This window comes from Solanum verrucosum, unplaced genomic scaffold, assembly GCF_900185275.1.
Source record: "Solanum verrucosum unplaced genomic scaffold, falcon-dt-bn FXZP01000015.1, whole genome shotgun sequence".
Classification (NCBI taxonomy): Eukaryota; Viridiplantae; Streptophyta; class Magnoliopsida; order Solanales; family Solanaceae; genus Solanum; species Solanum verrucosum.
The window spans coordinates 1,713,227-1,724,027 of record NW_026020070.1 but is presented as its reverse complement, the minus strand read 5'-3'; the positions used below and the strand labels follow the sequence as shown (position 1 = coordinate 1,724,027).

At 37.3% G+C, this 10,801-nt stretch overlaps 2 pseudogenes across 1 annotated transcript in view; one reads left to right on the top strand and one right to left on the bottom strand.

Annotated features, from left to right (window-relative positions):
• The window catches only part of LOC125823874 (protein WEAK CHLOROPLAST MOVEMENT UNDER BLUE LIGHT 1-like), a 13,417-nt pseudogene extending 4,630 nt beyond the window's left edge, over positions 1–8,787 (top strand). The window contains exons 4-5 of the transcript XR_007442743.1: positions 5,452–6,310; positions 6,580–8,787. The product of XR_007442743.1 is annotated as a protein WEAK CHLOROPLAST MOVEMENT UNDER BLUE LIGHT 1-like (transcript). The remainder of the gene's footprint in view (positions 1–5,451; positions 6,311–6,579) is intronic.
• Positions 8,788–8,791: 4 nt separating this feature from the next.
• LOC125823873 (photosystem I chlorophyll a/b-binding protein 5, chloroplastic-like) lies at positions 8,792–10,735 on the bottom strand (annotated as a pseudogene).
• Between the last annotated feature and the right edge of the window lie 66 nt (positions 10,736–10,801).

Here is a 10,801-nt window from a genome sequence, read left to right as displayed (position 1 = left end):
AAAAAATAAATATTCCCGTCCAATAACCGTCCACTTAAATTGGAAAAACTCTTGCCGCCGTGCGCGAAAAGGGGTATGACACAACATAGATGAGAAAATGTTTCACCAATGTGAATTCATTTGTGAGAAATACCTTTCACAATCATGATCACCATAGTAAGTATAATCCTTTCACAATAGCATGGATACTTTTCTTTCAAAGCATCCCCAAATCTTTCATAATAATTTCATAAAAACATGCATATCTTCATGATTTCATAATTCATGGATTAATGACTTCATCATAGGATCATAGTTGGTAAACATAATTTAGGCATGAGTCAATGCAATTTCAACTAAATATCATGGATTAACATCAATTCATGCATTAGAAGACTTAATTAACCATAGTTAATCATAATTAAATGAAATCCACATTCATTAAATTGAACCCCTAATTTGATTAATTGAAATCTTTGAGGACCCAATGGAGGAAAGGACTCCATGAGTGAATACACACATACCTTGATGCTAGCAGCCCAAAAAGAATGAAGGATTGAAGACTTGAATGGAACCCTAGCTCTTCTTCTTCTTCCTTAGGTTGAGAGAATTTGGAGAGGATGAATATGATTAGATTTAGGGAATTAGGAGAATGAGGTTTGAATGAGTAGTTTTTGGTCCTAAAAACCTTATATAGGGCTTAGGGTAGAAGACAAAACGACATGGTTTTCATTTGAAACGATTAGGGAAAACTCAAAAGCCCTTGAAAAATAACTATCGACCCATTCCTACGGTCCGTAGGTCTTGGTCAACCGTAGAAAGATTTAGAAACCTCTTTATTTGGCCAGCTTTTGACGAACACTGTAGATAGGTCCATTTACGGACCATGGATACCAACCGTATAACCCAACTTTGGCTTTAAAAATTTCACTAAGTTTAGAAGTGACCTATGTGACCAATCTACGACTCGTACATAAGGTGACGGGCCGTCCAAACTATACAAAGGATATTGGACTTGATTTTAGAAAAAAATATTTTCTCTTTCCCACGGTTGCCATCTACGGGCCGTAGAAGCTTTTATGGTTCGTAGATGGGACCCGTAAAACTAGACTTCAGCCCAAAAAGTCATTTTCTTCTTGTTTTCCAAAATTCGAGGTGTTACAATAACATTTTTCAAAATAAATATAACATAGGTCCTAGACCTCTGACGACGACTTTGAGGCTTTGTCCTTTAATTAGTTAGATTTAAAAAAAAATACTATAATAGAAGTCATCAAACAATATGACAAAACCTCTGCAAACACTCCTATTAAAATTTTAAGATCAAACAATACGGTTACAAGATTTTACATTCTTAGCTTCTTGGTGAAGAATTGAAGTGCTTCTTCAAGAATATACTTGTGAAAGAAATATTTTAATAATAGTGTATTTTGAGGTGAAAGTATAAAAAAAAACCCGACAATTAATTGAACCACACTGATATCAAAGAGAAACCCATATGATTGGGATGATTTTAAAAAATCTAATTTTATTTATACATTATAAAATACTTGAAAAATTAGAATAGTATAATTTTTAAAAATAACCAATCGAACCGTACAGTAGGCACAACCACGTGTAGTTTCACACAAACATGAGTGCTTAAAATGGAGAGGAAGGGAGAAGTATGATAGTGAAAAATGAAAATAGTGGAAGTGGGTTGGAACGGAAAAGGTTGGTCAACTAGTCGACTCTGTCAATTATTTGAATCTTTTTTCTCTTTTTGAATCAATGATTGTGCGGGGACGGTTTGTTTGAAACACCCGCAAAAAACACAGCGAAAAAAGAACAGCTCTCCTTAATTGGCGGTGACTTTTAGATATTGTAATGTTTATTTTGAAAAGTAGACATAATTGGAAAAAGACAAAAAGAAAAAAAAAAAAGAAGGTAGACGAAGAGGATCTTTGAGAACCTCTACTTCTCCTTCTTCTTCCTTTTTCCAAACCACTATTTATTTATTTTTCTTTGTTTTGGGGAAACATCAAGAAACAGACATCATTTCTGGTAATTTTTGCTATCTTTTCTTTCTGGTCAATTATCATATGCTTCTTGTATAGTTGTTTAATTTAATTTTTGATGATTCTGTGCCACAAAAAAAGAGCAATCTTTGTATAGTGGAAAGGTTATATATATGTATGTATGTAATTAAAACCAAGCTTAGCTCACAAATTCGAACCTTGTTGTTTGGGGTTTTGGTCAATTCCATACTAAGAGATGGTATTGGTAATTGATCTTTTGGGATAAATTGTGGGTCTTAATTGTTTAGCATGAGAGAGACCTTATATTACTAGTCTTGCTCATGCTTTTAATTTGCTACCCACTTATGACTAGCATCTCATGTATGCATGTGTTGTAAAGAGCTCAATCAGATGCTTTTAATTTGCTACCCACGTTGACTAGCATATCATATATGCATGTGTTGTAAAGAGCTCAATCAGATGCTTTTAATTTGCTACCCACGTTGACTAGCTTCTCATATATGCATGTGTTGTAAAGAGCTCAATCAGATGCTTTTAATTTGCTACCCACGTTGACTAGCTTCTCATATATGCATGTGTTGTAAAGAGCTCAATCAGATGAGGTTAGATGGTGTCAAAACCACAACTAGTCCTAGTAATATCATGTTTTTCTGTCTAAATATAGGAGATTCAATGCAACATCATATCTTTAATAATTATCAACTCCTATATTGTAAGCAACTCAATCGTTCACCAAGCATAAGTCAGTTATATCTTCATGAATCTGGAATTCAAGTGTCAATGGATAAAATGACTAGATAGCTGTTTAGAGTATAAGATGTGGTGTCGATGTGATTAGTAAAACATGGGGTCAATTTAATTGAGTTGTATTTATTCAGTACTACTACACCATCTTTGTGTACAACAGTTGCATCCCTAAACTGTATTCCTGCTGGTGTATGGTTAGGTGTAATCATCCTCACTGACAAAGTTACTTGCCATTTTTTCGTTATGTTAGAGCTAAACGGCGTTCTCTAGGTACTATTGCCTAGCTAATAAACTAAATAACTACACATTTTAAGTTTGTGTATTTAGCAAGCATAACTTTTTTGTATGATTTGTTGTCTCTTTTTCTATATTTCAAAGCCAAATGAAAGACCATCTGCTACCCTTTATGTATATGTTTAATCTAATTGGAGGACGAATCTTTCACATGATTTCTGCTTGCTGTCTAAGGATTCTTGCATATCTAACTTATCAGTTTGAAACAAGTGGAACCCAAATTCAAGCTACTTTCACATTTTGATTGGTTTAAAGACACATGTTATATGCCTGCTCTTAATGTGCTAAGCTGCTGATGTGGTACGCTCCACTTGTGCTAGTCATGTATTTCGCTGATGAAGTTTATGACATTGACATTATCTGCTATGGAGGATTCTGAATGAAGAATCTTCTGGTGATGGAAGAAAAGAGGATTCAATTATCTAATGTTTCCCCGAAAAGTTGATTTTGTGATTCCTTTCCGATATTTGGGGCCCGAAAGAGAACTTGTTACATTCTTTCAATGCTAATGAGTGTATAAACTACTATAAGGGTTAAAGTGCTCCAAGTAGGACTATTAACCACATGATTTCTTTTTAATAAAATTTATTCTACAAACTCTAGTTTTATCACTTGGAAACCTTGAAAGATGCTTTTTCCATGTCTACTTCTATGTCTTCAACTGAATTTCCTGAAGCATTTTGCTGCATGAATTGATAGCAAAGCTACTAGGAAACTAACTTCTTTTTTCCAAGTGCAGCAACCATACCTCCAGCATGTGCATTAGTACAAATAAATAGACTAGGCATTTCATCTGATTGTTTGTTCTTTCAACTTATTGAGATTGATGTGTGATGGAAGTTTTGTATATAATGTATTTGTAGTTTCGTGAGAAGTGTCTACCAATGTTGGTACAGGAAGTGCAGTTCAGGAAGTTTCTTTAAAGATTACTTATGTTCCTGCTTCGAGAAAACACAAGTGGAATATTTAGTTATATGGAAAAACTGATAAGACTTAGACGATAGAATATTGGGAAGAGAAAAGGAGTTCAGGCAGCATTTTGTTTTAAAAGGTTCCCCTTCTAGGAGCGAGCATATACAATCCAAGGATTTGGTTATATGGAAAAACTGGAATAAGCCTTAGAAGTTTAAGTTTTACATGGACTATCCTAAACTAGGATTGGTCTCACCATAGAATGGTGTGTCCTTATTCCTTAATGAGAGTGCTGCAGAAGAGAAAAAAGTTAAGGATGACAATAAGTTTCACAGATGTATTTTTTGTGGCGTTGACTCAGTGGTGGAGCCACCTTACAATGAGGGGGTTTGAACCCCCTTCGGCGGAAAATTCTATGATTTATACATGGTTAAAATAATTTTTTAGGTATATATAGTAGATGTCGAACCCCCTTCGTCTACTTCGTGTGTCTATATTTTTAGATTTTGAACCCCCTTATTGAAAATCCTGGCTCCACCGCTGTGTTGGCTGACTACTTTTTCATTTCTCATTTTCCTTCTTGTTGTTTTTTTTCTTTGCCTGGCTTCAATGTAGTTGATGAGGAAGGGGAATGGATCAGAAGAAGAACAGCTGCATATCTTTTTTATTAAATCCATAGCATGCATATGCAACGAGTTGTAGACAACAACTGGGTCTAAAATAACTGCATAAAAATTAGGGACTGTACCTCTCTGGTGTGATCTTTTACTCCTCCCGTTTATGTGATTCATTGATGAAAATATTAGGGAAATATCATGGATCAGCTGATATATAAATATCCATTAGATAAGTTAAACTTAATATGATAAATGTACTTGCCGACAAGACTTTACTTGGTTATTCCAATTATGAAAATCCCTAGTACTTCTCTTTTTGAAATTGAATATCTTGTTTGACTTCACTTCCTTCGATAAGTAAAAAGTGTCTCATAATTCTTTATTGAGTTAGAGTTCAAATAAAATTACTTTATGGGAAATGTGTCCTCATGTGGGATAGTATTTTTTTGTTTATTTGGCTGGCAATGTAAAAATGATATTGGCATTAACTAGTGAACATAGGATAAGTATTCCATTTACAGAAAAAGATTTATAGCTTAGGGATAGGATGAAGTTATTCATATTCTTAGTAAAGGTGTGTTGCCCTAAACCTTCTCGCAAAAGTTAACTTAGTTTTTGTTATCCAACTAGCAATCCTCAAATGAAATGAATGACTGTGTAGAGGTTATAGTGTAGAAACTTCAAAATAGGTGATCTTAATATTGTACAGAAAATAGTTGCAATTGCTTAAGTTTAAGTTGGTCTTCAAGAACAGTTGTTTGATATCTCCCAATTCTGTAGTTCACCTTCCTGGTAAAAGGTTGGGAAAGGTGTTTGGTTACTTGAGAGAGGTTATGTATCCCCTTACTTATCTTTGCCAATTTTATTTTTTTGGTTCATCTCAGCTCTTAATTGGAAATGGGAAGATGCAAAAGATGTGAAGGGAAGTTCTCCCCAAGAATGTGCTCCTAAACCTGAAGTTTCTGTTCCGAAGGAGGATCACTCACATAGGGCAACTCCAACTAGGCAACATATGAATGAAACAGCAAACTCTGAAATTCAGGAGCCCTACCATTAAATCTGATGGAGCAGGTGACATTTCTAAAAACAGGAAGTGTTCAATCAGCTGTGCCAACAGTTCAGCAGGAAGCCTCACCTAAACTGGTAGAGGATCTGAAATCGTTAGAGCCTCCAACAGCTCTCTCAGAAGCCAGTTCATCGTCTATATTGGATGCAAAAGCAAGTGATTCATTGCAGCAATCATCTGATGGTGGTTGCGGTGGTGGTCTTTTGAATCAACTGAATCATACTACTGATGGACCAACAGAAGAGCATGATGCTTCACCTTTATTAACCATGAATTCAAACCCTGCATCCCTAAAAGAGGAAAACCAAAAAGAATCTTCTGACCACATACAATCTGATCCTTTAAAAGGAGAAAAAAATAACGTCTCACTACTTCAACAAGATTATTCTCCAAGTATTTCTCATGTTTCTGCTGAAACAACTTCTTCATCCACTCAAGAACAAAAACACAAATATAATATTCATGTAGAGGTACCTAACACTGTTCAGTCCCTAACCAAGGCTTCCTGTCTCACAGTTAAGATTCCAGAACCCAGTGCCAATTCTAAGCACCCTAATAACTCTGTTATTAACAGAGTTAAAATTGACACAGCAGCACCAATTGAATCTGTGAAGCAGGCAGTTTCCAAGTTTGGAGGCATTGTTGACTGGAAGGCTCATCGAGTACAGACTGTGGAGGTAAGCTCATGAACCCTTTATACACTCTTTGAATCTCAACTCAGGTAGACATTTGTTTGTCATCAAAATGAGTGTGTTGAAAGCCACTTTAGATGATTCTATCTAATGAAGGATTGCATCTGCAAGTTCACCGGGATACTGCACCATAAGAAGTGACTATTTAGATTGTGTATTTATATTTTATATCTTGCTGACCTGTACAGTCATCTTTTGGACATCTGTCCCACGACAAATATTTTAACTAAATCTTCCACTTCTGGATAATGCAGAGAAGGAAAGTTGTCGATCAAGAATTAGCGAATGTGCAGGAAGAGATCCCATTTGTACAAGAAACAGTCTCAGGCTGCAGAAGGAGCAAAAATGATGGTGTTGAAGGAACTAGATAGCACTAAAAGACTGATAGAAGAGTTGAAGCTGAACCTGGAGAGAGCACAAACCGAAGAACAACAAGCGAAACAGGACTCAGAACTTGCCAAACTCAGGGTAGAAGAGATGGAGCAGGGAATTGCTGATGAGGCTAGTATTGCAGCCAAGGCGCAGCTTGAAGTTGCTAAAGCAAGGCATGAAGCAGCAGTTTTGGAGCTAAACACTGTGGATTATGAGTTGAAAAGATCTGCATAAAGAGTATGATTTATTGGTGTCAGAGAGATATGATGCTGTGCAAAAAGCAGAGGAAGCGGTTTCTGCCTCAAAGAAAGTTGAGAAAGAAGTGGGAGTATTTGACTATTGAGCTCATCACTACAAAGGAATCTTTAGAAGCTGCACAAACTGCACATTTGGAGGTGGAGGAACACAGAATTGGAGCTGCTATGGCAAGAGAGCAAGATACTCTAACATGGGAGAAAGAACTAAAGCAGGCAGAAGATGAGCTTGAGAAGCTAAACCAGCAAATACTGTCTTCGAAGGATCTCAAAGCAAAATTATACACTGCTTCAGCTTTGCTACTGGATCTCAAAGCTGAGTTTGCTGCTTACATGGAATCAAAGTTGAAACAAGAGACTGTTGAAGATGGCAATTTTGGCGAACTGTCAGAGCCAGAGAAAAGAACTCATGCCAAGATACAAGCAGCGGTTGCCTTGGCTACACGGGAACTTGAAGAGGTGAAACTCAACATCGAGAAAGCAACAGATGATGTAAATTGCTTGAAGGTTGCTGCAACTTCATTGAAGGCAGAATTAGATAAAGAAAAATCAGAACTAGCTTCCATCCAGCAGAGAGAAGGCATGGCATCAATTGCTGTAGCATCTCTTGAGACGGAGTTGAACAGGACCAAGTCAGAGATTGCCCTTGTGCAGATGAAAGAGAAAGAAGCAAGAGAAAAGGTTGTGGAGCTTCCCAAGAAATTGCAAGAGGCTGCCCAAGAGGCTGATCTGGCAAAGTCACTTGCACAAACAGCTCGTGAAGAGTTGAGAAAGGCAAAGGAAGAAGCAGAGCAAGCAAAGGCAGGAGCAAGTACCATGGAAAGTAGACTAATTGCTGCTAATAAGGAGATAGAAGCTGCAAAAGCTTCTGAGAAGTTGGCGCTAGAAGCCATCAATGCTCTGCAAGAGAGTGAATTAGCTCGAAGCACCAATGATGAAGATTCCCCATCTGGAGTAACACTTTCTCTTGAAGAATATTATGATCTCAGCAAGCTGGCCCATGAGGCGGAGGAGCAAGCTAATAAGAGGGTGGCTGCTGCTATCACCCAAATTGAAGTATTCAAGGAATCAGAACTGAGAAGTCTAAGCAGGCTGGAGGAGGTTAATCATGAGATGACCACTAGAAAGGAAGGTCTGGAAATTGCAATGAAGAAGGCAGAGAAAGCCAAGGAAGGGAAATTGGCAGTGGAGCAAGAGCTGAGGAAATGGAGGGCTGAGCATGGGCAAAGGCGGAAAGCTGGTGAATCTCTTCCACTGATAAACACTACCAGAAGCCCGAGAACGAGCTTTGAGGAGAGTAAAGCATCGAAAACCTATGAGAGTGCACCAGAGGTTGCTTCACTACATCATAGGTCAAGTCCAAGAGCATATGAGCAAGGAAGTAATACTGAAACTGATACATCTCCAGAAGTGAAGATCCCAAAGAAAAAGAAAAGGTCCTTCTTCCCAAGGCTCTTGATGCTTCTGGGAAGAAAGAAATCACAGGCCAAGACAGCATGATGTGCTTTGGGGTTTTAGGAGAATCTCCCTCATGTTATACAACTGTCCCTTTATTTTTCTGGTTATTTTTCTTGGTTGACGGAGTGTAAATTCTCACTGCTTTTTCTGTATACATCTCGCATCATGTATAGTACAATATCAAAATACTTCTCTCACCTTTTGGAGGGCTGTTTATAGAACAGAGTAAGATTGTTATAGGTTTGGCCGAGTCAATAAAGTGATTCTGTAAGTAAATCATCTGCTGCTTCAACTGTTATATCCTGCTAGTTCTCAGATTCTGAAATATTGGGTTTCTTGGCAGTATGGGTTGTATAATTCTAGTATTTTCTAATTTTTCATATCATTTGTGATAGTATTCTGCTTGTTTTCCGCTTTGTTCATGCAATCCTGATCGAATGCTGTAATGAATTGTAACAAATGTGCATATTGACCATTTCTGTTGGGTAGAAGATGCATAAGTTATTTAAAGCACTTATACACTCATTGTCAGAAAAATACTTACCTGATCTCCATGTTTACACTTTACACCAAACCAAGGAATTTAACCTTAACAGTAAAACGTTATATGCATGACATGTGCCTTGCATTCACCGATTTGGCGCAAACCTGGTGCAGGTAAGATTATTACTTGGTGTGGCCTAAAGATCATCCTCAAATAACCTGTCCTTTGATCTTTGTGTAGAAACCATATGCTACCGTATAATTTCCTTCATTGACAACTGTTCTCTATATGTCCTAGTATTATATAGTCAGTCAGAAATGGAAGGACATGATTGAAATACACATAAGTTTCTTATACAAGGTTGCTTGCTTTACTGAATGGCCTTTGAATGAAAACATTTAAGTATGCCATGTTTTCAACAAACTCCAATAATCAAGAACTCAATCCAGCAATGGTTTGAAGAATGGTTTTGTGCCATGGATTGGAGAGATGCTCGATCAGATTGTCAATAGGACCAACATGAGTAACAGAAAGCCTGAACGAAAATACCAAGCATAGCCACCATAGCTAGGCGTCCTTACAAAACAAAGGGAAGTATAAATATTGGACAAGACTTAAAAAGCACTAAAAGAATGATGCATCTCAACAAACCGTTTTTTTAATCTCTTTCAGTTTCCAGTCTTTAGCATTCTTGATATCTTTCCAATTCCCAAGAGGATTCAATAAAGGGCCACCTGGATACCTGCTAAATGTCAAGATTTCTGGCTATGCTTAGTAGGAGTATAAGCCCGCTCAGAGGCAAATCCAAAATTTAAAGTCTATGTGTTCAGAATGAGTATTTAGAATAAGTGTAATTATATTGTATACATCTTAATTTAGTATCTGTCATCTATGAATGTAGTTTGGACAGAAAGCAACGGGTTTAGTTGAACCCATAGTACTCGTGGTGGATCAACCTATACAGTTCTTCCCCTACTCCCGCACTAACAAGGGTAAGCCTTTCATTTTTGGCAAACAAAAAAATATTAAAATTACCCTGGTTCAAGGCCTTCCAGTGCAGCTTCTAGTCCAAAAAAGGATCCAGGTTTTGCTTGAGAGCCAGGATCAAGAAAATCCATGTACCTTTTTGTTTCAACGAACCTGTAAATATAAGAAATCAGAGAGAGGGATAAGTTAGTGCCGGCATAGATTGTCCAGAATTAACATTCTATCAACCGGTTAAACGTTGTACCCATCAATAATAGTTGAATGATGAGCAGAGTTGTTGTGCTGGGAAAAGTTGAATTTTGTAGCTCCTGCTTCATACCACACTGGCAAATCCCTTATTCCAGTGACACGAAGCAACTAAAAAGAATGACCAGAAATGTTAGGATAAAGAGAAAAAAAATGTTACACAAGTATTAAATTATGACTTACATCAGTTAAAAGAATTCCAGCAACCCCAGCCATGGCGAAGCGGGCATGAACAAGTTCTGCTTGTACATACCATCTCAAACTTTCAGGATCCTCTCCAAGTCCTAGTGGATCAAAACCAAAATCTCCAGCAAGACTATTAAAAAGAAAGTATATAATGATGAGCCACTAAGTAGGAAAGTTGGTTAATTAGTAGGCAACGAATACGCTTACGTTCCATCAAGATGAGGCGGAGGGTCAAGACCAGGAAGCCATGTTGGCCTTTGGTGAGCTTGAACCAGAGTTGTGCATGGTGTTAGAGAATGTCCTTTTCTATTACTAGTCCAATTAAAGCCTTTAGAGATACACAAGTTTTACGTATACTCTTCCATGAAAAGATGAACCCGACAATGTCAAAACTTGGAAACCTCTACCCACTGCAATCTCCATATATCACCACTCAACAAGCAAACTCAATTGGTAATGGGTGAATAAGCAACTGCACATACTACAAAT